Source organism: Odocoileus virginianus, chromosome 28 (assembly GCF_023699985.2).
Source record: "Odocoileus virginianus isolate 20LAN1187 ecotype Illinois chromosome 28, Ovbor_1.2, whole genome shotgun sequence".
Lineage (NCBI taxonomy): Eukaryota > Metazoa > Chordata > Mammalia > Artiodactyla > Cervidae > Odocoileus > Odocoileus virginianus.
The window spans coordinates 12,253,611-12,281,051 of record NC_069701.1 but is presented as its reverse complement, the minus strand read 5'-3'; the positions used below and the strand labels follow the sequence as shown (position 1 = coordinate 12,281,051).

Here is a 27,441-nt window from a genome sequence, read left to right as displayed (position 1 = left end):
CCAGACCCTACCACCAAATAGTTAAAGCCTTCCCTTAGTTTACTAAGGGTGCAGCCAAAACTTTGCTGTTACAGACTTACAGATTGTGTTATTATTCAGTCCCTAAGTCCGTCTGACTCTGCAACTCCATGGACTGCAGCATACCAGGCTTCCCTGTTCTTCACCATCTCCCAGAGTTTGCTCAAACTCATGTCCACTGAGTCGATGATTCCATCCAACCATCTCATCCTCTGTCATCCCCTAATCCTCCTGCCTTCAATCTTTCCCAGCATCGGGGTTTTTCCAGTGGGTTGGCTCTTCACATCAGGTGGCCAAAGTATTAGATTTAACTTTAGCATCAGTCCTTTCAATGAATATTCAGGGTTGATTTCCTTTAGATTGACTGGTTTGTTCAGGTAGCCCTGAATAGTGTCCAACTGAGGCTCCTTCCTCCACATTCTCTACTTGCCAGAGCAGGAAGAAACACATAGAGTTACACTGAAGTAGTTATTACTTTGTCTACCAGAATTATACCAAATTTTATAATACAATTAATAAAAATGTAATTGAGTCCCTTTACATCTGTTTATAGATCAAACAAACTTACACTAGCCTGAGAGACTACACTGACATGAAATCAATGTATTTTACACTCAAAGTTCTGATTAATGAATAACTATGAGAAAGAAAAATCATATCTGAAGCACAACTCAAAGCATGGGATCAATTTACACAAAAACTGAATTACAATGAATTTATGGAGAGAAAACAGTGAGATATACTTTTATTACATTAATTAATGTAAAATAATTACACAGAATAAAAATGTACTTTTTTATACCACTGACCTTACAGAAATTTAACTTATTGATGCATCTGTAATGAGAACACAGAAATAACCATTGAATTCCATGTTTGCTTTGGGCCAGATGGAGGAATTCACATTCTATCCATTAATGACTGTGACTTTGTAAATATCTAAATCTTTTCCAAGTCTCATGTTTTTCTATAAAATGTGAACTAATATATAATTTCTAAGGCTACTAGGGATATGTAGGATAACAGTATTTGTGAGGATGTTTCTACAAATATAGAAAAAGTACTTAATCAATTCTAGTTTTTAAATTCTATGTTGTCTTTAAAAAGAGTAGCTGATAAATGTAACTTACAAATATGAAGACAAAAAAGTTAAAACTAGAAATTGCATATTTAAAGAAAATAGTTACAAAGATCAGGATTTATTTTCCCCTAAGACTTTTTGTTTTTGTTTTCCCTCTCCCCAATTTTTCCTGTGCCCATACAACTGCTTTCGGCTCTAAACTAACACCTTTCAAATGATGTAAAGCAATGTGATGTGGAAATTACTAGAAAACAAAAGGAATCAAGCACAGAGGAACAATCTTTATTCCTTTGAGAGAAGCAATTGCATAACTACAGATGGAAATTATAAAAAGTCTTATTTACCAAGGCGTTTCCCCTGTTCTTTCAATATTGGAAGTGAAATCACTGTAAAGAGAGCTCTCAGACCCAACATATTTCAAATGACCCAGTCACTCTCATTCTTTATCTTCTTGCCCAGACATAATGCATTTTCCATTGTTTCTAATTCCATTAATGAGGGAAAAGACATGCAAATAAATTCTTGTTATAAAAATAATCATGCTATTCAGCAAACATTTGGGTTGAAGACAAAATATGATTAAAAACAAACCATTTTCAGAAGATTCAAAGGACCTTGTCTGTAAAGTGGGTCACCAATAACAATAACAGTTTCATTCTCTGATGAAAATTAACTAAAATTAAATGCAGACATATATGAAACTAATTCAAGTTATATCATGTAAATTGCTTCTCATTTTAAGTTCTGATTTTATATAGTCCAGGGTTAGATGACTCCGAGCTATCATGAAGTTTAGTTCTTCCTGAGATAATCAGATACTGATCTCCATATTAATTGCTCAGAAAGGTTTTGGGAACAGCTCACATTATAACATCTCCACAGCTAGTAAGTGACAGAGATAGTAAGAGCTGTTGGGTAAGAACTCAGATTCTACATCCAAATTGCCTTTGTTTAATCTGTGTGACTCTGGGCAGATCATTTACATTTCCATGCTTCAGCTTCCTCATCTGTATAATGGAGAATAAAAATCATAAAATACCATATAATAGGAATTTCTTAAGGATTGGATAAGTTATGTGTATCAATAACACAGAATGATGTTTGGCACAAATAAGCACTTAGCATTAGCTGTGGTTGTTCCTAGGCCTTGATGGGCGCAAACCTTAAGATCTACAGTTTATACTTTGCACCTGGCTATTCCAGATCAGCAGGTTATTCTATAGGCATACTGGCTATATGTCTCCCAGAACAGGTAAGAATGGTCACAGGTACATAAGACTACCCACCGTCACCCCTGAACAGTGCCCAGACTGCACTTCTGGGCCCTTGGGAAGGAAGTTTCCTTCACTTAACAGCTGGTTGCCATCCATATTCCTCTTTTCACACTATTAAGTTGTAACTTTCATAGACAAAGGGAGATTGTATCGTCTATATCGTTTTAAAATCAGTGCAATCTTTCCATTAACCAGGGTCATCTCACATTTATTTCATTCACTAACTGAAACGCAGTTTCAGTTCTGCCTAACGTTCTGCCTAACGCAGAAACCCAACTCAAACTAACAACAAATGTAAAATGTAAAAGACACAACTGAGTCACAGTGTTCAAATGATATCACCTAGACCCTTGAACTTTCTCTCGGCTCAGCTTTGCTCTGGGCTGGCTGCACTCTCAGAGAGACTCAGGCAAAGGAGACCATGCCCAACTCCAGACTGATGTCTTCACAGCTGGTAATAGCAAAGATGTCTTTTCTCTTCTGCTATCCAGGAGAGCCTGAGGCCTGAGCAGCTCTGCATGGGACAGATACTATCCCAGGAACAGTCTAAAGGAAGTGACTGGGGAAATGGATTCTCTGGTCAGCAAAAGTCACAGTGCCACCTGGATGGCAAACGATGGGTGCCTCAGCTCTGTCTAAACCATATGGAGACAAAGGCTGTGTTGCTTCGGTAAGGGGAAAAGATGTTAACTGGAAAAAGCAGCCTATTCATCACATTCTACCTTTCTCTTGCTGACTCCTTTCAATCATAGTAGTCCGTCAAACAGCTTCTCAGAAGTTTGAAGTAATATAATTTTAAACTACTTTTTAAAAAATAATTTCTGTATGCGTTTGGCCAAATTGAAAAGATAAAAGTGTTAAGTAAAAAGTCAGATTTGTGTATTCATTAATCTTAACTTTCTGTAAAAGATTTAGGACAATGTTTCCTATCAATCGTAGTATCTTATTTTTATTTGCCTCTCACATGACTTTAGTACTACAATTCCTTCACACTTATTTTCAAAGTTTTTAGGTTTCCTAATTTTTAAAAGATTTTATTGGCTCTACTAATAATTTTTTTTGATGATTATTGGAGATTTACTTTATGCTTATTACAGTGATCAGTATTGGCTCTCTTAGGTGTATAAATGATATATCTACATATCTAAATATATTCCTTAGTCCTCACAACATCCTAAATCATTATTATACTTTTACATAGTTTTAAGTATAGTTTGCCTTTCTGTGTTTGTGTGTGCTCAGTCATGTCCGACTCTTTGCAAACCCATGGACTCCAGCCCCCCAGGCTCCTCTCTCCATGGGATTCTCCAGGCAAGAATACTGGAATGGGTTGCTATTTCCCTCTCCAGGGGATCCTCCCAACCCAGGGATCAACCTATGTCTTCTGTGTCTCCTTCACTGCAAGCACTGAAAGCAAATTCTTTACCACTGAGCCACCGGGTAGTTGTAGCTATTACTATATATATTTTATGTGTAATTATTAGGAAATTATTAAGAATTGTGTTGTCTTAATTAAATAAATTTTATTTTGAAATAGTTTTAAATTTACTGAAAAGTTGCAGAGATACTGGTACATTGTTTTTCATTTCTCTTACTTTCTCTCTCTTTATATATATATATATATATATTATATATATATATATATATACATACACACTGAGCTCAGTTCAGTTCAGTTGCTCAGTCATGTCCGACTCTTTGCAACCCCATGAACCACAGCATGTCTCCCAGTCCATCACCAACTCCCAGAGTTCACCCAAACCCATGTCCATTGTGTTGGTGATGCCATCCAACCATCTCATCCTCTGTTGTCCCCTTCTCATCCTGCCCTCAATCTTTCCCAGCATCAGGGTCTTTTCAAATGAGTTAGCTCTTCGCATCAGGTGACCAAAGTATTGGAGTTTCAGCTTCAACATCAGGCCCTCCAATGAACACCCAGGACTGATTTCCTCTAGGATGGACTGGTTGGATCTTCTTGCAGTCCAAGGAACTCTGAAGAGTCTTCTCCAAAACTCCAGTTCAAAAGCATCAATTCTTCAGGGCTCAGCTTTCTTTATAGCCCAACTCTCACATCCATACATGACTACTGGAAAAACCATAGCCTTGACTAGACAGATCTTTGTTGGCAAAGTAATGTCTCTGCTTTTTAATATGCTGTCTAGGTTGGTCATTACTTTCCTTCCAAGGAGCAGGAGTCTTTTAATTTCATGGCTGCAACCACCATCGAAAGTGATTTTGGAGCCCAGAAAAATAAAGTCAGCCACTGTTTCCACTGTTTCCCTATCTGTTTGCCATGAAGTGATGGGGCCAGATGCCATGATCTTCATTTTCTGAATGTTGAGCTTTAAGCCAACTTTTTCACTCTCCTCTTTCACTTTCATCAAGAGGCTCTTTAGTTCTTCTTCACTTTCTGCCATAAGGGTGGTGTCATCTGCATATCTGAGGTTATTGATATTTCTCCTGGCAATCTTGATTCCAGCTTGTGCTTCTTCCAGCCCAGCATTTCTCATGATGTACTCTGCATATAAGTTAAATAAGCAGGGTGACAATATACAGCCTTGACATATTCCTTTTCCTATTTGGAACCAGTCTGTTTTTCCATGTCCAGTTCTAACTGTTGCTTCCTGACCTGCATACAGGTTTCTCAAGAGGCAGGTCAGGTGGTCTGGTATTCCCATCTCCTTCAAAATTTTCCACAGTTTATTGTGATTCACACAGTCAAAGGCTTTAGCATAGTCAATAAAGCAGAAATAAATGTTTTTCTGGAATTCTCCTGCTTTTTTGATGATCCAGTGGATGTTGGCAATTTGATCTCTGGTTCCTCTGCCTTTTCTAAAACCAGCTTGAACATCTGGAAGTTCACACTTCACATATTGCTGAAGCTGGGCTTGGAGAATTTTGAGCACTACTTTAGTAGCATGTGGGATGAGTACAATTGTGCAGTAGTTTGAGCATTCTTTGGGATTGCCTTTCTTAGGGATTGGAATGAAAACTGACCTTTTCCAGTCCTGTGGCCACTGCTGAGTTCTCCAAATTTGCTGACATATTGAGTGCAGCACTTTCACAGCACCATCTTTTAGGATTTGAAATAGCTCAATTGGAATTCCATCACCTCCACTAGTTTTGTTCATAGTAATGCTTCCTAAGGCCACCTGACTTCGCATTCCAAGATGTTCAGCTTTAGGTGATTGTGAGTGATCACACTTGTGTGATTATCTGGGTCTCGAAGATCTTTCTTGTACAGTTCTTCTGTGTATTCTTGCCAACTCTTCTTAATATCTTCTGCTTCTGTTAGGTCCATACCATTTTAGCCTTTATTGAGCCCATCTTTGCATGAAATGTTCCCTTGGTATGTCTAATTTTCTTGAAAAGATCTCTAGTCTTTCCCATTCTATTGTTTTCCTCCATTTCTTTGCACTGATCACTGAGGAAGGCTTTCTTATCTCTCCTTGCTCTTCTTTGGAACTCTGCATTCAGATGGGTATATCTTTCCTTTTCTCCTTTGCTTTTCACTTCTCTTCTTTTCACAGCTATTTGTAAGGCCACCTCAGACAATCATTTTGCTTTTTTGCATTTCTTTTTCTTGGGGATGCTCTTGTTCCCTGTCTCCTGTACAGTGTCACGAACCTCCATCCATAGTTCATCAGGCACTCTGTCTATCAGATCTAGTCCCTAAAATCTATTTTTCACTTCCACTGTATAGTCATAAGAGATTTGATTTAGGTCATACCTGAATGGTCTAGTGGTTTTCCCCACTTTCTTCAACTTAAGTCTGAATTTGGCAATATATACACATACACACACACACACACACACACACATATACACACCACATTACTCTGATTCTGGCTTAATAAATATTTCTATTCAAACACAGGTTTATATAAAGACCAACCAGTTCTGCTGGAATTTCACTAGGTAGAGAATTTAGAACTGTGTTTGGACAATTGTCCTGTTTAATTTATCCTTTTAATATTATTTTGGTTATTATTATTAATTGTAATACTAGGAAATATTCATATTTTCTCCATAGAGAACAGATACAGGAAATAGGGAAAAAAAACAACAACACACTATCATTACCAGAACATTAGCTCTGGTTTGTTATGGATGTCTTGAGCAAAAACCAACAATGAAGAGAATATCATCGGTTTTAGCTAAATGAAAGATGTTTATCAGAAACAAAAAATCATCTGAGAATTTATAATGATAACATCATAAATTTGGAATGGACCCAAGATATCGTTCAGTTCACCTCCCATACTTTATATATGAAGAAACAGATACAGATGTATTCAGTGACTTTTAGAAAGGACGATGTGCCTATTAAGAAGCAGTATTGGAAATAAACCGTGGCCTCTGATTCTAAGTCCAGAACTTTCTCACCTATTCCAAAATAAATGGTATATTGCTAACCACTTAGGCAGTTATTCTGCACTAATTTTTTTATAAGAATGTGAATTTCATCTCTTTTAATATATTACTGAATATTATGAGACTCTGTCATAGTTAACAGTAGCATCATGATCTGGTTTGCATCTGTTTTAGTACTTAACATTGTTAGTTTTGGATTCTGCCTCTGCCATTACCAGTGATGTGGTAATTGGCAAATTACTCTAACAGAGTCTTAATTTTCCAAGATATATATAGCAACAACCTAAGTTTACTGTGAGGATCAGACTGGGTGTTGACTTGAAGAACTTACTTTGGAGCCTGGCATATAATAGGTCATCAATTAATATTGCCTCCTTTTTTCACCACTCCTGTGGAGAGGGACTCTTTTTCTAGGATATAAGATGATTTAGGAAAAGCCTGGATGTGGCAGGCTTTTAATACCCAGTTATACTGGGTACTAATCCAAGTCTTCCCTTTTGTATGTGCGACTAATGTCTCTGACATATGGCTTCTTCCTCAGTTAAGCAGGAATAGTACGTGTCTCGTGATGTGATGAAGATCAGATGTCTGGAATACAGTGAGCAGTCAGCAATTGTTCTATAAGTTCTTTCATTTCCTATATTAGCTACCATTTGACACTAATATGAGATTCACTGATTTTTTGGTAGTTTTTAAAATGAGTTAAAAATTTGTTATAAAATATTTTAAAATTATCAACCTTGTCGATAATTTGCTCCAGAGAGCAAAGTGTCTATGGCTCTTTATAGACCTGCTTCTAAGGAAAAGCTATAATTGAAAATTCCTAATAAGAATATTTCCTGGAAAAAATGCTTTCTAAACCATCTGGATAATGTCTTTTAGAATATAGCAGCAATAACCTGTATTCCTATTTATATATAATATAGACAATATATTGAGTAGAAGGAGAAAGATAATAATAGATAAATCTGTTTTGGGTGCTTTATATAGTATCTTAAATCTTCAAAATAACACTCTGCATTAGTAAATTCACAGATAGGGAAGCAAGGTTTCTAGAGAGTTAAATTATAAAATGCCCAGCCTGACACATTTAGTAAGGTATTGATTCTAGATTTGAATCCAGATATAGTTGCCACTGAAGACCTTTCTCTTTCCAGAAACTTTACTGTTCTTAACTTCCAATATCTGAAACACTCTATCTTCCTGTGATGAAGATAAGATGTAATAAACAATTAAAACAGAAAAGTATATGAAAACTGAGAACACAAAAAGAATACTAAAGCTGGAAATTACTTTCCAAATTACTGGCTTCCTATTCAAAAGACAGTAATATGCACAAATACCTGCACCCGTAGTTGACTATTTTGGTTGGCTCCAGTAGAAATTAAAATAGACCATATGCAACCTCTCCTTTCCTGGACACCAGTCTTATAATTAATGATCCCACTCTTTCTACTAGAACTAATTAAATTTTGTTAGTTAGAAATTGAAACTGAAAGTAGTAACTTGAGAATAAAATGCTTATACTGTGGTAGAATTTATAAACATCACATCAATGGTTACATGCTGCATAACTTTTATAATGCATAATTCATCAGGTCAGTGGTTACATTCTGCATAATTTTAATGCATAACCTAAAAATTGGGGGTATTTTCTGCAAGCAGAAGTTTTGAATAGAATATCAATTTCCCTTCACAGTTTATGACAAGATAAAACCTACTTTTGTATCCTGTATATCTGGGACACTGTTCTCTTCTAGCCTCTATGCACGCTCCTCCTGTGCATTTTGGAATCATGGTTCCATGGACAGCAGTGTGGAGGTTGACACCTGAAATTGGATGTCAGCTTCACCTCTTACTCACTACACACATTTCAGAAAAATACTCACATCCTAGTTTTCAGATTTTCCCCCATTTGTAAAATGAAAATAGTCTTTCAGCTCCATTTTCAGATTTGTTGGAAAATCCAATGACAAAACATTTGAATACCTGTTTGCTTGCAAATTATAAATGGCAAATGGAAAGACCCTGATATTCAGAATGTACAAATGTGTGTGTGTGTGTGTGTGTGTGTGTGTACCAAATTTTACCATTGCTACAAATCCTTACAACCTGCTCTTTTGCTTAAAATCTTCCTTTTTATAAAAGGCTTTGCTTTGCTTTTCTTTCAGTGGTAAACATTCTCCTCTCTAGAGTTCCTGCCTTCTTCTCTCCCCCCACCCCTTTTGCCTTCTACATACATAACCTTCTGTATAACTGTGTCTTTCCTAGCCATAATCATAAAAATACCAACAATATTGAAGGTAAAGGTAATACCTTTTGTTGTTGTTTAGTCACTAAGTTGCATCCAAGTTTCTTGCAACCCCATGGACTGTAGTCTGCCAGACTCCTCTGTTCATGGGATTTCCCAGTTAAGAATACTGGAGTAGCTTGCCATTTTCTTCTCTAGGAGCTCTCCCCAACCAGGGATGAAACCCAAGTCTCCTGCACTGGCAGGTAATTTCTTTACCACTGAGCAGGGAAGCCCTGAGTTAAGACCTGTGAATGCTTACTTGCTTAACCTCTCAGTCATGTTCAACTCTTTCCAACCCTATGAACTGTGGCCCACCAGGCTCCTCTGTCCTTGGGATTCTGTAGGCAAGAATACTGGAGTGAGTTGCCATTTCCTACTCCAGGGGATCTTCTAGTTATTACTAAATATTTATTATGTGTCAGGCATTGTTCCTAGCATTTTGCATGCTTTATCTCAATATTCAGAACATCCTCATGAAGAGAATACTACCATATTCATCATGGAGACTTCCCCTGCATCCATCTCATCCACTGCTTATGGATTTGTCTCAAAATACATTTCTCTCTCTCTCTCCCCCTCCTTTCTTTTCTCTCTCTTCACTTTCTGCCTTGTCTCTCCATCTCATCTCCTGTTGCTCCAACATCAAATCTACTACATCTGAGCATTACTTCTCATGCTCCTATAAAAGTACCACTGATTATAGTAAAGCTGTGGCTCTAAAATTCACTTCATTCCTAACTTCTACTGATTATAAGCTGGAATATAAGCTGGATTCTTCTAAAAGAAGAATCCTTTAGAAGGATCATCATTCATGCATGTGCAGTGTCACTTCTGCAAGACTCCTCTTAAGATCAGTTCTCTCAGGGCAAAAAAAACAAAAAAACAAGACACTGCCAAGTTGCTTGACATAAATTCCTGGTGACATTTTAATGCCTTTTCTAATGGTAAGAAAATGGGAGTTGAAGTAGAAAGACCTGAATTCCAGAACTACAAAATCATCATTCTGACATCATCACCACCATGAAACAGTAACTGTTATGTACACATCATTTATTATTTATTGTTTTCTCACTTAAGCTTACTTCCCAGGTGGCTCAGTGGTAAAGAATCTGCCTGTTAATGCAGGAGATGTGGTTTGATCCCTGATCTCCCAGTCAGATAACCTGGAGTAGGAGGAAATGACAACCCACTCTAGTATTCTGGCCTGGGAAATTCATGGACAGAGGAACCTGGCTGGCTAGAGTCCATGGGGTTGTGAAAGAGTTGGACACAATTGAGCAACTGAGCACAAAGGCACACAACCATGTACCCTCATCTTATTCTGACTTTATTCAGTTCAGTCGCTCAGTTGCGTCGGACTCTTTATGACCCCATGAATCACAGCACACCAGGCCTCCCTGTCCATCACTAACTCCCGGAGTTCACCCAAACTCATGTCCATTGTATCGGTGATGCCATCCAGCCATCTCATCCCCTGTCGTCCCCTTCTCCTCCTGCCCCAATCCCTCCCAGCATCAGGGTCTTTTCCAGTGAGTCAGCTCTTCGCATGAGGTGGCCAAAGTATTGGAGTTTCAGCTTCAGCATCAGTCCTTCCAATGAACACCCAGGACCGATTTCCTTTAGGATGGACTGGTTGGATCTCCTTGCAGTCCAAGGGACTCTCAAGAGTCTTCTCCAACACCACAGTTCAAAAGCATCAATTTTTCAGTGCTCAGCTTTCTTCACAGTCCACCTCTCACATCCATACAAGACCACTGGAAAAACCATAGCCTTGACTAGACGGACCTTTGTTGGCAAAGTGATATCTCTGCTTTTTAATATGCTATCTAGGTTGGTCATAACTTTCCTTCCAAGGAGTAAGTGTCTTTTAATTCCATCGCTGCGGTCACCATCTGCAGTGATTTTGGAGCCCCCCCAAAAACCAAAACAAAGTCTGACACTGTTTCCACTATTTCCCCATCCATTTTCCATGAGGTGATGGGACCAGATGCCATGATCTTAGTTTTCTGAATGTTGAGCTTTAAGCCAACTTTTTCACTCTCCTCTTTCACTTTCATCAAGAGGCTTTTTAGTTCCTCTTCACTTTCTGCCATAAGGGTGGTGTCATCTGCATATCTGCAATATCTGCAATATTATTGATATTTCTCCTGGGAATCTTGATTCCAGCTTGTGCTTCTTCCAGCCCGGTGTTTCTCATGATGTACTCTGCATATAAGTTAAATAAGCAGGGTGACAATACAGCCTTGATGTGCTCCTTTTCCTGTAAAGAGCAATATTGCATAGGAACCTGGAACGTTAGGTCCATGAATTAAGGCAAATTGGAAATGGTCAAACAGGAGATGGCAAGAGTGAACGTCGACATTCTAGGAATCAGCGAACTAAAATGTACTGGAATGGGTGAATTTAACTCAGATGACCATTATATCTACTACTGTGGGCAGGAATCCCTTAGAAGAAATGGAGTAGCCATCATGGTCAACAAAAGAGTCTAAAATGCAGTACTTAGATGCAATCTCAAAAACAACAGAATGATCTCTGTTCATTTCCAAGGCAAAGCATTCAATATCACGGTGATCCAAGCCTATGCGCCAACCAGTAACGCTGAAGAAGCTGAAGTTGAATGGTTCTATGAAGACCTACCAGACCGTTTATAACTAACACCCAAAAAAGATGTCCTTTTCATTATAGGGGACTGGAATGCAAAAGTAGGAAGTCAAGAAACACCTGGAATAACAGGCAAATTTGGCCTTGGAGTACAAAATGAAGCAGGGCAAAGGCTAATAGAGTTTTGCCAAGAGAACGCACTGGTCATAGCAAACACCCTCTTCCAACAACACAAGAGAAGACTCTACACATGGAAATCACCAGAATGGTCAACACCAAAATCAGATTGATTATATTCTTTGCAGCCAAAGATGGAGAAGCTCTACATAGTCAGCAAAAACGAGACCAGGAGCTGACTGTGGTTCAAATCATAAACTCCTTTTTGCCAAATTCAGACTTAAATTGAAGAAGAGAGGGAAATCCACTAGACCATTCAGGTATGACCTAAATCAAATCCCTTATGATTATACTGTGGAAGTGAGAAATAGATTTAAGGGACTTGATCTGATAGACAGAATGCCTGATGAACTGCGGATGAAGGTTCATAACATTGTACAAGAGATAGGGATCAAGACCATCCCCATGGAAAAGAAATGCAAAAAAGCAGAATGGCTGTCTGAGGAGGCCTTACAGATAACTGTGAAAGGAAGAGAAGTGAAAAGCAAAGGAGAAAAGGAAAGATATTCTGACTTAGCCAGTTTGTAAATCCAAATGAGTAGCTTTCTCCCCATATTCTGAGGACTGGGAATGCTCAGGGAAAATATGATCCTACTTGTGATGTTGAACTAATACAGTGTTTGGTGATTGGTTTTCTTTGCTTCGTGTGTTTGTTTTTGTATGTGAAGTCCTGGGTACTTCACACACAGCTCAATATCAGAAAGCTCATTTTCAGTAAAGTTCTTTAGTCAGGGTTACTGAGGTTTAGTCCTATGTCCAAGGGGCAGAGTCAGAAATACAGCACAGGCCTGTTGGCTTTCAAGGCCAACATGCTCTCTGCTCTATTTGGTTGCTTCAGTTTCTTCTGAAAAGGAAGGTGATGTTTGTACATTTAAAGTCATGTTCTTATCATTCACAGACAACTCCTTGATTTTCTTGGGTAATTTGGGGCATAGTTCTAACTCTTGGGACAGTAGTTCCCTGCCATTTGGGATATCAAAAATATAATGTATTGAATTATATCTTGGCTATAACAAAGATAATATAACTTTAAAAACTTTTTCTAAGTTTTAATCAGGAAATAATCTTAGCCTCTGAGAAAATCTTATTCAATAATAACAATCAAAGTGGTAATAAAATATGTAATTTCACCATCTTAGATATGAAAGACATTAATGGGACTTTTCTATCGATCCAAGCCTTTTCTAAAATTTGGGTGCTGTGAAAACATCCCTTAAATCAACTGAGCCATTTATTTCCTGGTGTTCTCGCCTTTCTTGTACACTTGATGATTCTGCCTCTCTTGAATAACTGCAGATTGCAAATCATTTTAATGTTTATTCCTCCAATTGACTTTCCTCTCAGATGTGAATAATTCATCTACACTTCTTTCCATCAGTCTCCAGTGCCAAATCCTATTGTATGAAATGCTAATGTAATCTTGATGATTTTTGTGAGCAAAAGTAGAGAGAGAAAAGTAAATTCGTCTTTGAAAAATATATAGCCTTCATTGAATTTTATATGAAAAGAGAAAAGAAATTAGTTGAAAAGACAACAGATTTGTGTATATTAAACACTACGTATTAAACTTCGATGGCACAGTATTTGGTGTTTATGTTATGGGCTAAAATGTAAACAGCAATTAGTTTTATGGTATAGGCAAAAATGGTATCTTTCCAATTATTATATCATGAAATAAAATAATTTTGAGTTAGAAGACAAAGACTAAAGGATAATAAAATGTGTCTTGGCTTAATAACAGTTGACAGATAATGGATTTGTTTTTAGTTTTTCTTTTGAAATAGGTCCCCAAGTTCTGTTGTTTCTGCATATTTTGAGGGAATATTTTATATAAAATATATTTTATATATTTTGTAAACCTCAACATTTTGGTACTGCCAAAAGGAAAGAATACCAGAATTAGATGACAAGAATAAGGAAGATGATGTATTTCTAAATGGTTGTATGTCATGATTTACAAAGATGGCATGATCTTCATCTGAAAGACTAATGTATTTTTTCTCTACACCTGATGAAGCTGTGGCATATAAGGGGTAATAGTGTAACTGGAGATCACAAATACCAGTAAAGGAGCCTGTTTTGACCACCCCAAATAAGAAAAAAGTAAATACATGGAATAGAATCTAGAATGATAAAGTTAATTAGGAACTGAGTGAATAATTAAAATGAGCTTTTACTGGCTAATCAACCTCCTCTACAATGAGCTTTTTAGTGATTTAGCTCAGAAGTTTTTCCATGGACCACTTTCCTTCATCTAAACTTTGTATCTGTGACTTGGTAAGGACACCAAAGAAATATATGCCAGACTGAGTGTTTATTATGAAGAGGGACAAAGCAAGTGTGTGTGGGAGAGGTATACTGAGAAGAGCTGATTTGTACTGAGCACTGTGCTTTGGGTTGTGTATCATCTCTCCTAATCTTCAAAACAGCCCTACAAATATTGTCATTGCTAACTTTAATTATACCTAAGGAAACAAGATAAGTGTCATGCACTCAATGGACATGAATTTGAGCTAATTCCAGGGCACAGTGAAGGAGAGAGGAGACAAGTTTGCTGCAGTCTGTGAGGTTGCAAAGAAGCAGACATGCGTTACTGACTACACAATAACCAGGAAACAGTCAATACCTGATACAGATGGGCTGAAATTCACACCATGAGCCTCTGTTCCTCCCTGTGTACTGTGTGCAGCTGACCACAGTATTCCCTGTGTTTTTCGCATCACCATGGAGTTTTAAAAGTTTAGAAAGACTACACTTTGAATCCAGGAAATTTCAGATATGTCTAAAGCTACTCTTTTTATGTAAGATGATCTTCCTTTCTATGAGCTACCTTCGAAATCCCTACTCATTTTCCTAGACCTAGCTTAAAAATCGTCTCCTCTGTGAAGACCTCTCTGATAGTCTAGATGTCATAGATGACCATCTTTTTCTTGTTTGCCATAATGACTTGGACATTCATAATATTTTTATGCCTGATTATTATAATAAATTTAATATTTATTGATCATTATAATTTTAAATATTTCATTATAAGTATTATAATGATTTTAAAGTATTTAATTATAAGCTTCTTATTCTAATGGACTATAGGCCCCTTGAAGGAAAGTACCAAGTCTGATTTATCTTTTAATTTCCACAAAATATAAAATATGATAGACATTCAACAAATACTTGAGTGAAAATATAAAGCACATAAAGAGCTAAAATGATTAATTTACATGAATATGCATAACTGATCTATGTGGCTTGAATATCTCAATGTGTCTAAACTTACTATAAGGAAGTATCTCCAGAGAAGGAGATTTCAAAGAATTATATATAGTGAGTACTAATATTCATAGTCATAATTTTAAAATCTTCTCAAAGCCCTCAATAGTGTCTTCCAAATCATCTTCTAAATCATCAATTTGTCACAATCCTCATAGTCCCCATGATGTTAATGGAAATACCACTTCTGCCTAAAATGACCCACACCATTCTTTTTTCTATTCATACTTGCAAGACCCAGGTCACACTTTACCTTCTCCAAGCAATCTTTGTAAATACAATTCCAGTCTTCCAGCCCTTCTTTTTTGGGGGAGGTGGTGCATGGGGCAGTTAGATTGTTTTTATAGGTGTATTCTGAGAGTGACAGTTGCTTATCATCTGGAAATCTGGTAGCTGTGAGTGGCTGAGTTCAGTGTAACTCCTCCCCCTGGAAGAAGTGAGGGAGCCCCAGGTTCTAGCTATTGCTTGCTCAGGAAACCAAGAGGCTGTGGTACTTGGTGTTGATTTTGAACAATTGAACTGTTGCACTACGGTACCTAAGTGATTATGGCACATATAAATCGATGTTTAAATTTGATTCTGAAGGGATGAGTACTGGGTACATTCTTTGCAGAAAGTAATACACACTGGGTAAGTTCTTAGTGTTGCCTTCATATCTTCTGTGTTTCAGTTCATACTCCAGAGGATATGCTACCAATTCCAAAAGTGAGCTGTTGTTGTTCATGGCTCATGCTATTTCTTCTATCTTGACCTTCCTTATCTTTTATTCTTCAATTTGAAGACTCCATCTTTAAGACTTAGCTCAAATCTCAACATCTTGATGAAGTCTTTACTCCCTCCTCTGAGCCCCACTGTGCCTGGGACTAGAAACTTCCTTACAGTGTCACTATAAGGATTGTGTTTTATTTCCTTCCCTGTTAGCTTTGGAGAATGAGACACTTCTTCTAGATTTCAAAAAATCCCTAGCTCCTATCTCACTGTTTGAATTTCAGTCATTTTTGTTGAGTGATTATTAACAACAATAACAAAAACCTAATTCATATGTAAAAAGAATAGAAAAGTAGAATTGTTTCTTTTTTATTAATTTATTTATTTTAATTGGAGGCTAATTACTTTATAATATCGTAGTGATTTTTGACACACATTGACATGAATGTTTCTTTATGGACAACTATAAAAGATAATTAGGATCTTTTAGTATTTTATTATTATTTTGTAACTTTAATATTACTGAAATATTTTAGATATTGAAATACAATGTTATAGGGCAAAACTTTACATTTTAAAATAATAAATCCATAGGAGGTTTTATGAATGATTTATTCTGGGTATAGAGCAGAGACTGTCCAAATCAGCATATCTTGGCATGTATCTCATAAAAGACTTACTTCAAAAGCTTAATGCATATACTAGGGTGACTTCGCCCAGTCATTTTTATTGCAGCCTGCTGATAATTAAATAGAAACGCTTACATGTGCCCAAGCCTAGAGACAGAGGTAATTAGTATGGTCAGTCGAGACGGATTAAGATGAGATTCAGTCGTAGGGAGATAGGTTTGTACCCTCAGTGCAGCCAGCTATGCTACGGGCGCCTGTCTTCAGCACGATGGAATGGGTCCTGAGTGGTGACAAGCAGGCTGTGCTCTTTTCATGTATCTGAGCTTTACGAAAGGGTCCGCAGCCTGCAAAGCATTTTGAGATATCTGAGTCAGACTTTTCTAAACACAAAGCTTGAACAACAGCTTTGAATGAAGATGCATGCTTTTCTTTTGTCGGTTTAAAAAATAGTGTTTGAGTTGCCATGTTAATCACTTAAAAGCTCGACATTAAAATCAAGCCCCAATGGTAAGAGATGAAAACCCTGGGTGAGGTGAGGAAAGAGAAAATGAAGAGACATAGAAGGGGCTAGAGAGAAAAGCAGATAAAATTAATATAGTTTATTTAACATATATGTAATTGGTTTCAGAAAACTGGGATTGTGGGAAGAGCAGTGGCTTAAATTTGTCCCTTGGTCACTATATGGCCTTAAGTGAATGACTTAGCTACATTAACCTCCAATGCATGATTAAATTGATAATAGCATCACTTTGATTTGGAGGATTAAATAAATTCATATATGCAAAGTGCTTAGCAAACAGACACTTTAGTAAATATCAGGTTTTCTTAAATCACTCTTTTAATGAAAATCTGATTCTGGTACTCACTTGCTAAAATCCCTTCTCTTTGGTTTCCTACTGTGATCAAAAACAAATCCAACTTTTACATGACACTCAGGTTTCCTCACTCTCCATCTCTCTGGGATCTCTCCAGCCTCATCCTATGCCTCTTTTTCCTTAGCCCACAGTGTTTCACTCTGACCCCCCTTCAGTCCTTCCAAACAGGTAAATTTCAGAAGACTGTGTTTCTCTTCTGACAGGGATATTCCTCTGCCAGCAAATTTCATGCATAGCTAACCTCTCTTAGTCCTTTGTTCTTTGACTAAATGTTACCTCCGCAGAGAGGATTTCCTGGTGGCTCAGTGGTAAGGAATCCGCCTGCCAACGCAGGAGATGAGGGTTCAGTCCCTGGGCTGGGAAGATCCCTTGAAGAAAGAAACGGCAACCCACTCCAGTATTCTTGCCTGGGAAATCCCATGGACAGAGGAGCCTGGCAGGCTACAGTCCATGGGGTTGCAAAGAGTCAGACACTACTTAGCAACTAAACAGCAACAAAAACCTCCACAGAGAACTTTGCTTGGTCACCCTATTTATGTGAGATCTGCACTCTTAAATATACAAGCACTCCTAATTCCCTATGATTGCACTGTGATTCTTTCCATTGTGTACTTTCAAAATTTTCATTATATTTGTTCATTTACTTTTGTATTATTGGCCTCCCTAGCTACACTTTAATCACCTTGAAAATAAAGACCAGACATGTTTGCTTTAGGTGCCTGAAAAATGTTTGTTACAGGAGGTCGGGGAGAGGTGGAAAGAGTAGTAATATTTTTTTAAGTGCTCAGTGGAGAAGCAGATCATTTTTAGGTAGCAGTTTAGTCATAGGAATACTATAAACTATAGTTAAAGAACAAATTTTTAAAAAGACACAGAATAATTTTCTCTTACTACAAAGCAGTAAAAGATGAAGAACTCCACGGCACGTATAAAGAGACAAGACAGTGACAAATAACGGACCCTGAGCAGCACCAATGCAAGGAAAATGTCTTTACATAAACTTTGATGAGAATTTCACAAATTTTATAGTAAAAACAGGAATGAAACATGTAGCTGAACTCTACTCCATGCTATTTTCAGATTGTGACTATTTGAAAATGAGTAGTTAATTTGAATGAACATGTCACTATTTTAGGCAAGATCTCAGTTGCCACTTACGCAATTTTGGTGGAAATACAAAGGTTACAGTCATTTCAAAAACTGTCATTTATAGATAGCTACAAAATTCACATGCCATTAAGCCTAACAATGCTACCTCTGGTCTCTGTAGATAATAATACAGAATACAAAAAAAGATTTTTGCACAAAGACATCAATGTTATATTTATACATCAATGAAACAGAATAATCATCCTTAATGCATTCACATGATAACTCTCATGTAGAATATAATATTCTGTTTTCAGAGAGCTTGTAATGTTATGGAAAATGCATTCATCATATTTTTTGTGCAAACAGATGAATTTAAATATTTAAAATGGTAATTTCTATCAGCCATTTAGGATTTTAACAAAATTTTGAAAATCAGGGTATATTACTATATCAGGTAAGGTTCGCCACATAAAGAGAACCAGTAATATATTTATCTCTATATGGCATAAGTCAATTATATTAAATGTATTTAAAGTCCTAAAGAGATACCACTTTGTGGACAAAGATCCATATAGTCAAAGCTGTAGCTGGTCTTTCCAGTGGTCCTACACAGATGTGGGCGTTGGACCGTAAAGAAGGCTGAATGCCAAAGAATTTATGCTTTCAAATTGTGGTGCTAGAGAAGACTCTTAGTCCCTCAGATTGCAAGGAGATCAAACCAGTCAATCCTAAAGGAAATCAGTGCTGAATATTCATTGGAAGGACTGAAGCTGAAGCTATGATACTTTGGCTACCTGATGCGAAGAGACAACTTATTGGAAAAGACCCTGATGCTGGGAAAGATTGAAAGTGAAAAGAGAATGGGGTGGCAGAGGATGCGATGGTTAGATAGCATCACTGACTCAATGAACATGAATTTGAGCAAACTCTGAGAGAAAGTGGAGGACAGGGGAGCCTGGCAAGCTGCAGTTTATGGGGTCACAAAGAGTCGCACATGAGTTGGTGACTGAATAAGGACAACAGCAACTGAAAGCCTGAAGTCCTTAAGATAGATATTAGGAAGGGAAGATCATGAGCAGTCTGTAATTCTATGGGCATGAGCTGAAGCTTGTCATCCATAGGTGGGCAGGTAGGAATGAAAATCCAGGAAGGAAAAAGAGAAAGTGATGCAGATCCAGTTGTTTGATGTCCGTCAGCTCAGGGAAAGTCTATTCCAACTTTTATAAGTTCTGATTAGATCAGACTCATCCAAGCAGTCTCCTTTTTGATTAACTTAAACTGTATTGATTACGGGCTTTAATTATACCTGCAGATGCCTTCACAGCAGTATATGAATTACTGTTTGTATTGAATAAGTGGAGAACATGTGTATGTTTGCTACAAAACAGCTGCTGTCTCCCTTCCATCTCCTAGCTCTCTGAAAGAATATCCCTGCAGGAAGCTGTAAGTGAAAACATGCTAGAAAAGCAATTTGGGGGCCTGTAGTTTAGAACAACCAAGTTGACACATCACAAAGCCATCACATTCCTTTTATATACAGAGAAAAAAAATAAATTGATTATAATCTTAATGCTTTTATTAATAATAGAAATAAAAAGAACATACCATTTATTGCAACCTACTATGTACCAGTTACTTGGTATATGATGTCATTTAATATTATCAAATATTTATGATTACTTTGTTTCACTTATCAACTGGAATGAAAGTTATGCAAAAGAAGAACTTAATTTGACTTGTGAAGAGTTCTGTTCCCAATGCCTAGAAGAGGTTCGGGAACTTGAACATTACTCTCTAAATAAATCAATAAGCAGACCAACCAATAAAGAAGTTTAACGTGTTTACAACAAGATTATAAAATAATTACCCTCATTTTATAAATAATAAAAATTTAAATAACCTGTCCTAGATGTGAAACAGATAAACGGTAGAAACAGGTTGAAAAGTGAAAACTGAAAGTTTAGTCGCTCAGTCGTGTCCGACTCTTTGAGACCCCATGGATTGTAGCCTACCAGGCTCCTCTATCAATGGGATTTTCCAGGCAAGAATACTGCAGTGGGTTGCCATTTCCTTCTCCAGAGGATTTTCCTGACTCAGGGATCGAACCCGAGTCAGAAACAGGTTGCAAATCCCTAAAGCTTTTAGTTCCAAAGTCTGAATTTTTTGTATACTGCTATTATACCCACTAAATGCATTTATTTATTCTTATATAAAGGCCCTTTATGAACTGTAAGATGTTATCCTAATTAAGGGATCATCACCACTCATTTTATTATTTAAGATAAGAAGAAGGAGAGGAGAAGAGAGCGAGGAAAGCATGAGTAGATACAATTGCATCCATGGAAAAGGGGATGCGAAAACAGAGATCCGGGGATGTGACAAGTGAGGTCAGTGGAAGGCCGTTTGGTCTGGAAAGAGCCCCTGTAGAGGGAACCAGGCTCTGAGACAGACAAGATCAATATGAAAATCCAAAGCATTATCTTTGTTTACATCCCAGGTACTGGAGTGTGAGAGTCTCCGGCAAGCAAGGGAGCGGGGCTATAAGTGATGAATGTCCCACTTCAATGACACTTTGCAAAGCCTTCATCATGTACTGGCAGGAAAGTCACAAGAGAATAAATGACTTTCTTTTAAGTTCCAAGAGCAGGACAGAGAAGACAGACAGTGTGAATGTCACAGTCCCCATTCAATTGATTTCTCAGTTGCTCATACTAAAGAGCAATGTCCCAAGGGAAGAGAAATAAACACACAGACCCAACCAAATTTGAGTTGTCTGTAATGAAACCCAGTAAATTTATCTTATTTATTTTTCAAGAAAACTTTGCATAGAAATGTAACAAAATGCCAAAAAAAGAAAACCAAAGAAAAATTAATCATTATTTATTTCATCATGCCTACAATTTTTTTCAAGTTTTCCATTTTAACTTATGAGTTTCAGGTTTAAATTTACACACTGGCAAACACTTGCAAATCACATAGTTATGCTTCATATTAATAAAACCACATATATTAAAATGAAAATTAATAAACCACAAAAGAGAATGAAAAGTTGTTTGGAATTTTCAAGTATTACTTGCTCATCCCATGGCCTCTGTAAAAATGTATTTTCCTTATGCATACAAGGATTCGTTCACTGACTGTAAAATTGAGAAAAATGTATGGGGTGGAGGATACTATTAGCAGTAACATTTCAACTAAACTATAAAAAGTAACGTGATTTTTTCAACAATCTGGAATGAAGATAGTTACATCATAGATCTAAGGGAAACTAGAATCCAATTTTTTTTTTTAAAAAAGGAAAATAAATCATAACAGGAGCACATCTAGACTATAAAACAAGTAATCCCTGTCCCTTTGAGAATCAGTCATTAGTTTACAAAGAGGATGAGTCTCTTGGTAGGAAGTCAGTGAAGTCACCCACAAAAGCTCGGAAAGGCCAGTTGCATAAAATAGGATATTTTCTCCAGAGTATATTCCTCCATTCATCCTTTCATCTCTTCAAATATTTTGATATTTATTGAGCATCTGTTCTGAGCCAAAGACTGTCCTAGGAGTTGGAGATTCATTGGTCAGAAGATTAAGGTTTCTGGTTTCTGATTTCAAGTAGTTGATAGATTGGAGAAGCCATGTGAACAAGGATTCTCAATTCCACACAAATAACTGGTGTTATAAAATAATTGATGAGGTGATGCGGTAGACTCACTGGAGGAACACCTCAATTCCATTCAAGACTTTATATGTTTTTCAGAGGAGTCAGTGCCTAAGGTGAGGCTTGAACAAAAGAGCAGAAATGAACAGGATGAAGAGAGCACAGCGGAGGTGGCCAAGAGGGAACAACAAACAAAGAAGTGAGGATGCTCAGTCATATCTGGCTCTTTGCAACCCCATGGACTGTAGCCCACACGGCTTCTCTGTCCACGGGGCTTCTCCAGGCAAGAATACTGGAGGGGGTTGCAATTTCCTCCTCAAGGGAATCTTCCCAACCCAGGGATCAAACCTGTGTCCATCTCCTGTGTCTCCTGGATTGCAGGCGGATTCTGTACCACTGAGGCACCTGGGAAGCCTGTGGCTCAGGTTAGGAATGTGAAAATAGTTTACTGTGATTAGAGTATAGCAAGGAAGAAATTGGTTTTAGGTGAGGCTGAAGAGGGATGCAGGGAGTAGATCATGAAGAAATTGGTAATTCAAGATAAGGCATTTCATTTGTTATCCCAAGAGCAAAGGGGATGTCATTGTATTTTAATCAGAGAAATTAAGTCTCTCAATTCCAGAGGGATGCAGTGGTTTCACAGTTTCAGACTATCAGCTCAGACAGTCAGGACATGGGAGGGGTGGGTGAGAAGCCCTACTAAATAGATCCATTCCTCTCCCCATCCCTGGGGCTCTCCTCTGAGCACCTGCATAAATGAACTCTGATTTACCATTTGAGGAAGCCCACTGGAGCAACAGCCAAAAAGCCTCTGGAAAATACTCTCATTAAGATTACACAAATACAGATCTATTACCAACCTAGCAAAACAAAATTATAGCCATAGATCAGTGTCCTAAGGATTTCAGTGACACTAGTTGTAACGCCTTTACCCAGCTGGCTTTGGAATTCTAGTACAACACTCCATTTTTTTTTTTTTTTTTTTTTAGCTGTAAACCAACAGACTGGACAACACCATGAGGGCATTTGTCTATATTTATATTATATTAAGAGCCTACTCAGAAACATGTGATGCCTCATTCTCCTGACAGCATCTCTGTTTTATGATTCCTGTATTGAGGATGATGTGCGAGGTCTAAGTAGTCTATATTCAATGAGTCCTTGAGTTACACTCTTAAATCAAATGATCCTTAAGAAAGAAAGAAATTGAAGTCACTTAGTCGTGTCCGACTCTTTGTGACCTCACGGACTGTAGCCTGCCAGGTTCCTCTATCCATAGTATTTTCCAGGCAAGAATACTGGAGTGGGTTGCCATTCCCTTCTCCAGGGGATCTTCCTGACCCAGGGAATGAACCCGGGTCTCCCACACTGCAGGCAGACGCTTTACCGTCTGAGCCACCAGGGAAGCCCAGATCCTTAACTCTAAATATTTTTACCCCTTACAGCAGCTTACCTGAACTGTCCATTTCTGTGACTGATGCTGCCTAAAAACCTCCTTTCTCTTTATACTCTGTGTAGACCTCTTGATGAGAGTGAGACAGGAGAGTGAAAGAGCTAGCTTAAAGCTCATCACAAAAAAACTAATATCATGGTATCCAGTCCCATCACTTCATGGCAAAGAGAAGGGGAAATAGTGGAAGCAGTGACAGGTTTTATTTTCTTGGGTTCCAAAATCACTGAAGTTGGTGACTGCAGTCATGAAATTAAAAGATGCTTGATGTTTGGAAGAGAAGCTATGATAAACATAGACACTGTGTTAAAAAGAAGAGACATTTCTTTGCTGAAAAAGGTCCATATAGTCAAAGCTATGGTTTTTCCAGTAGTCATGTACAGAGTTGGACAATAAAGAAGGCTGAGTGCAGAAGAATTGATGCTTTCAATCTGTGGTGCTGGAGGAGACTCTTGAGAGTCCCTGGGGCAACAAGGAGATCAAACCAGTCAATCCTAAAGGAAATCAATCTTGACTATTCATTGGAAGTACCATTGAAGAAGCTGAAACTCAAATACTTTGGCCATCTGATATGAAAGAGTCTACTCACTGGAAAAGTCCCTGATGCTGGAAAACAATGAAGGCAGGAGAAGAAGGGGATGACAGAGGATGAGATGGTTGGATGACATCACTGACTCAATGGACTTGAGTTCAAGCAAACTCCAGGAGATAGCAAAGGACAGAGGAGTCTGGCGTGCTGCAGTCCATGGGGTCACAGTCAGACATGACTTAGTGATTGAACAACAATGACAGAGCTCTATTAGAGATCATTCTAAATCATTCTGTTAGAGATCATCTGCACTAAACTCATCACCTCTTTTGGCCCTGGCCACCCCTTTGGATTGTGGGTTACTGGAGCACACAGGCTGCATCTTGTTCAAAGTAGAGGCTTAGAGAGTGGGGATTTAATCTCTCCTCTAAAATCAGGGAGAGTGGGAAGTCGGGTTGTTCAAGTAAGGTCAGATCCATCATGCTTGGCAGACCCTGTACCTGATTTAGCCTCAACATCTCTGGTGCCCAAAGCCTCTTTATTTCCCCTCCATTCCTCTCTGCAAGCAATTTATGACACCCCTCACCACTACCACTCCTATGCCCAACCCCTAGATGGTCTCTTTTTGCCTTCTGCCTACCTGCCTCTCCCTCTGTGTTTTGTCTTCAGATTCAAAAATGAACTAAAGCCTGAATAGCCTGCAGGTATTCTTCTGTGATTTCTATCATCTGACAACTGCAGATGGATGACATGAATATCAAGAAAATTATGGTAAGGAAAAGATATTTGAAAAGAAATACCTGACAAACTGGGGCTTTTACATTTTTATATAAGGAACTACAAAGCTCAATGCTAAAAAACAACCCATAAAAGCAACAGGGTTAAATGACCAAAATAGTGTATGACTTCTGGGTTGGTGATGATTTTCTATTTCTTTACTTGGGTGCTTGTTATATGCAGAATATTCCTTTGTGAAAATTAATTTAGCTATTCACATATAATCTGTGCATTTGGGATTTGTTTAACTTTGATAGAATGATATAAAATGAAAGGGAATTGAAAGTATTTTTATATAAAAAATTGCCTTGTGAGTTTCTGGCCTATAGTAATTATTAGGAAAGCTATTTTTAATAGAAAAGGCAGCTAATCAATCAATAATAAGTAGTTAATAAATAAGTCCTTTCTAATGTTCCAAAGATAAACCCATAGAAATTCATATGTCTGTTACCAGTGCAAGCACTGAACTTACTTTTTTCTGAAGGAAGCGGTACACAAACATGCAAGAAAGCATTATTTTCTGTTCTACTTAACTTGCCAGCACAGTCTTAAATGTTAATTTTTAAGTTGGTACTTGATTGATTGATTTTATACAGTTGCTGGGCTTAATCTTCAAAATCAGCAAGCAATTATAAGCATCAATTAATGGGCTAAAGATTTTTCTATTTGAGACCACAATTCTATTTAATTCTAAAGGCACATTTTTCAGGCATTATTTCTTTTACAATGAGGAGATGGAGGCTAGTGGTATTTTAGTGCAAGTGTGCTCAGTTGTGTCTGACTCTTTGCAACCCCATGGACTGTAGCCCACCAGGCTCCTCTGTTCATGGGGATTTCCCAGACGAGCATACTGGAGTGGATTGCCATTTTGTCTTCCAGGGAATCTTTCCAATCCAGGGACTCAACCCATGTCTCTTGCATGTCCTGCATTAACAAGTGCATTCTTTACCACTGCACCACCTGGGAATGCTATCAAATTCAGGTTTTCCAATTTCACCAACTTGTCTTAATTGTAGTTTTACAGAAATGAGGATGGGAGTGACAGTGGAAGATTTCTGTTTATCTGTTCTAGTTAGTTTCTAAGGGAATTTGTTTCTTCAGTACCCCAGAGAGGGGCTCATGATCTCTTACCATAGGTGTCCATGGCCTGTGTGGGCTGATGTCATCTAAAGAAGCTGACTCAAATTGCCAGAAGAGGGTGACACCTCCTTTGAGTTCAAGAATGGACCTGTGAGATTCTCCATGAACCTGTGGTCACCTTATCTTTGACAAAGGAGGCAAGGATATACAATGGAAAAAAGATAACCTCTTTAACAAGTGGTGCTGGGAAAACTGGTCAACCACCTGTAAAAGAATGAAACTAGAACACTTTCTAACACCATACACAAAAATAAACTCAAAATGGATTAGAGATCTAAATGTAAGACCAGAAACTATAAAACTCCTAAAGGAGAACATAGGCAAAACACTCTCCAACATAAATCACAGCAGGATCCTCTATGACCCACACCCCAGAATTTTAGAAACAAAAGCAAAAATAAACAAATGGGACCTAATGAAACTTAAAAGCTTTTGCACAACAAAGGAAACTATAAGCAAGGTGAAAAGACAGCCCTCAGATTGGGAGAAAATAATAGCAAATGAAGCAACAAAGGATTAATCTCAAAAATATACAAGCAACTCCTCCAGCTCAACTCCAGAAAAATAAATGACCCAATCAAAAAATGGGCCAAAGAACTCAACAGACATTTCTCCAAGGAAGACATACAGATGGCTAACAAACACATGAAAAGATGCTCAACATCACTCATTATCAGAGAAATACAAATCAAAACCACAATGAGGTACCATTACACGCCAGTCAGGATGGCTGTTATCCAAAAGTCTACAAGCAATAAATGCTGGAGAGGGTGTGGAGAAAAGGGAACCCTCTTACACTGTTGGTGGGAATGCAAATTAGTACAGCCACTATGGAAAACAGTGTGGAGATTTCTTAAAAAGCTGGAAATAGAACTGCCATATGACCCAGCAATCCCACTTCTGGGCATAAACACCGAGGAAACCAGATCTGAAAGAGACACGTGCACCCCAATGTTCATCGCAGCACTGTTTATAATAGCCAGGACATGGAAGCAACCTAGATGCCCATCAGCAGACGAATGGATGAGGAAGCTGTGGTACATATACACCATGGAATATTACTCAGCCATTAAAAAGAATTCATTTGAATCAGTTCTAATGAGATGGATGAAACTGGAGCCCATTATACAGAGTGAAGTAAGCCAGAAAGATAAAGACCATTACAGTATACTAACACATATATATGGAATTTAGAATGATGGTAACGATAACCCTATATGCAAAACAGAAAAAGAGACTCAGATGTATAGAACAGACTTGTGGACTCTGGGAGAAGGTGAGGGTGGGATGTTTCAAGAGAACAGCATCGAAACATGTATATTATCTAGGGTGAAACAGATCACCAGCCCAGGTTGGGTGCATGAGACAAGTGCTCGGGCCTGGTGCACTGGGAAGACCCAGAGGGGTCGGGTGGAGAGGGAGGTGGGAGGGGGGAACAGAATGGGGAATATATGTAAATCCATGGCTAATTCATTTCAATGTATGACAAAAACCACTGCAATGA

At 37.9% G+C, this 27,441-nt stretch overlaps 1 long non-coding RNA gene across 1 annotated transcript in view; it reads left to right on the top strand.

Moving 5' to 3' along the window:
* Positions 1–27,441, top strand: part of LOC110146652 (uncharacterized) — a 39,572-nt gene that overhangs the window by 1,766 nt on the left and 10,365 nt on the right. Inside the window, exon 2 of the long non-coding RNA XR_002316604.2 lies at positions 24,690–24,791. This is a non-coding gene — a long non-coding RNA (uncharacterized lncRNA). The remainder of the gene's footprint in view (positions 1–24,689; positions 24,792–27,441) is intronic.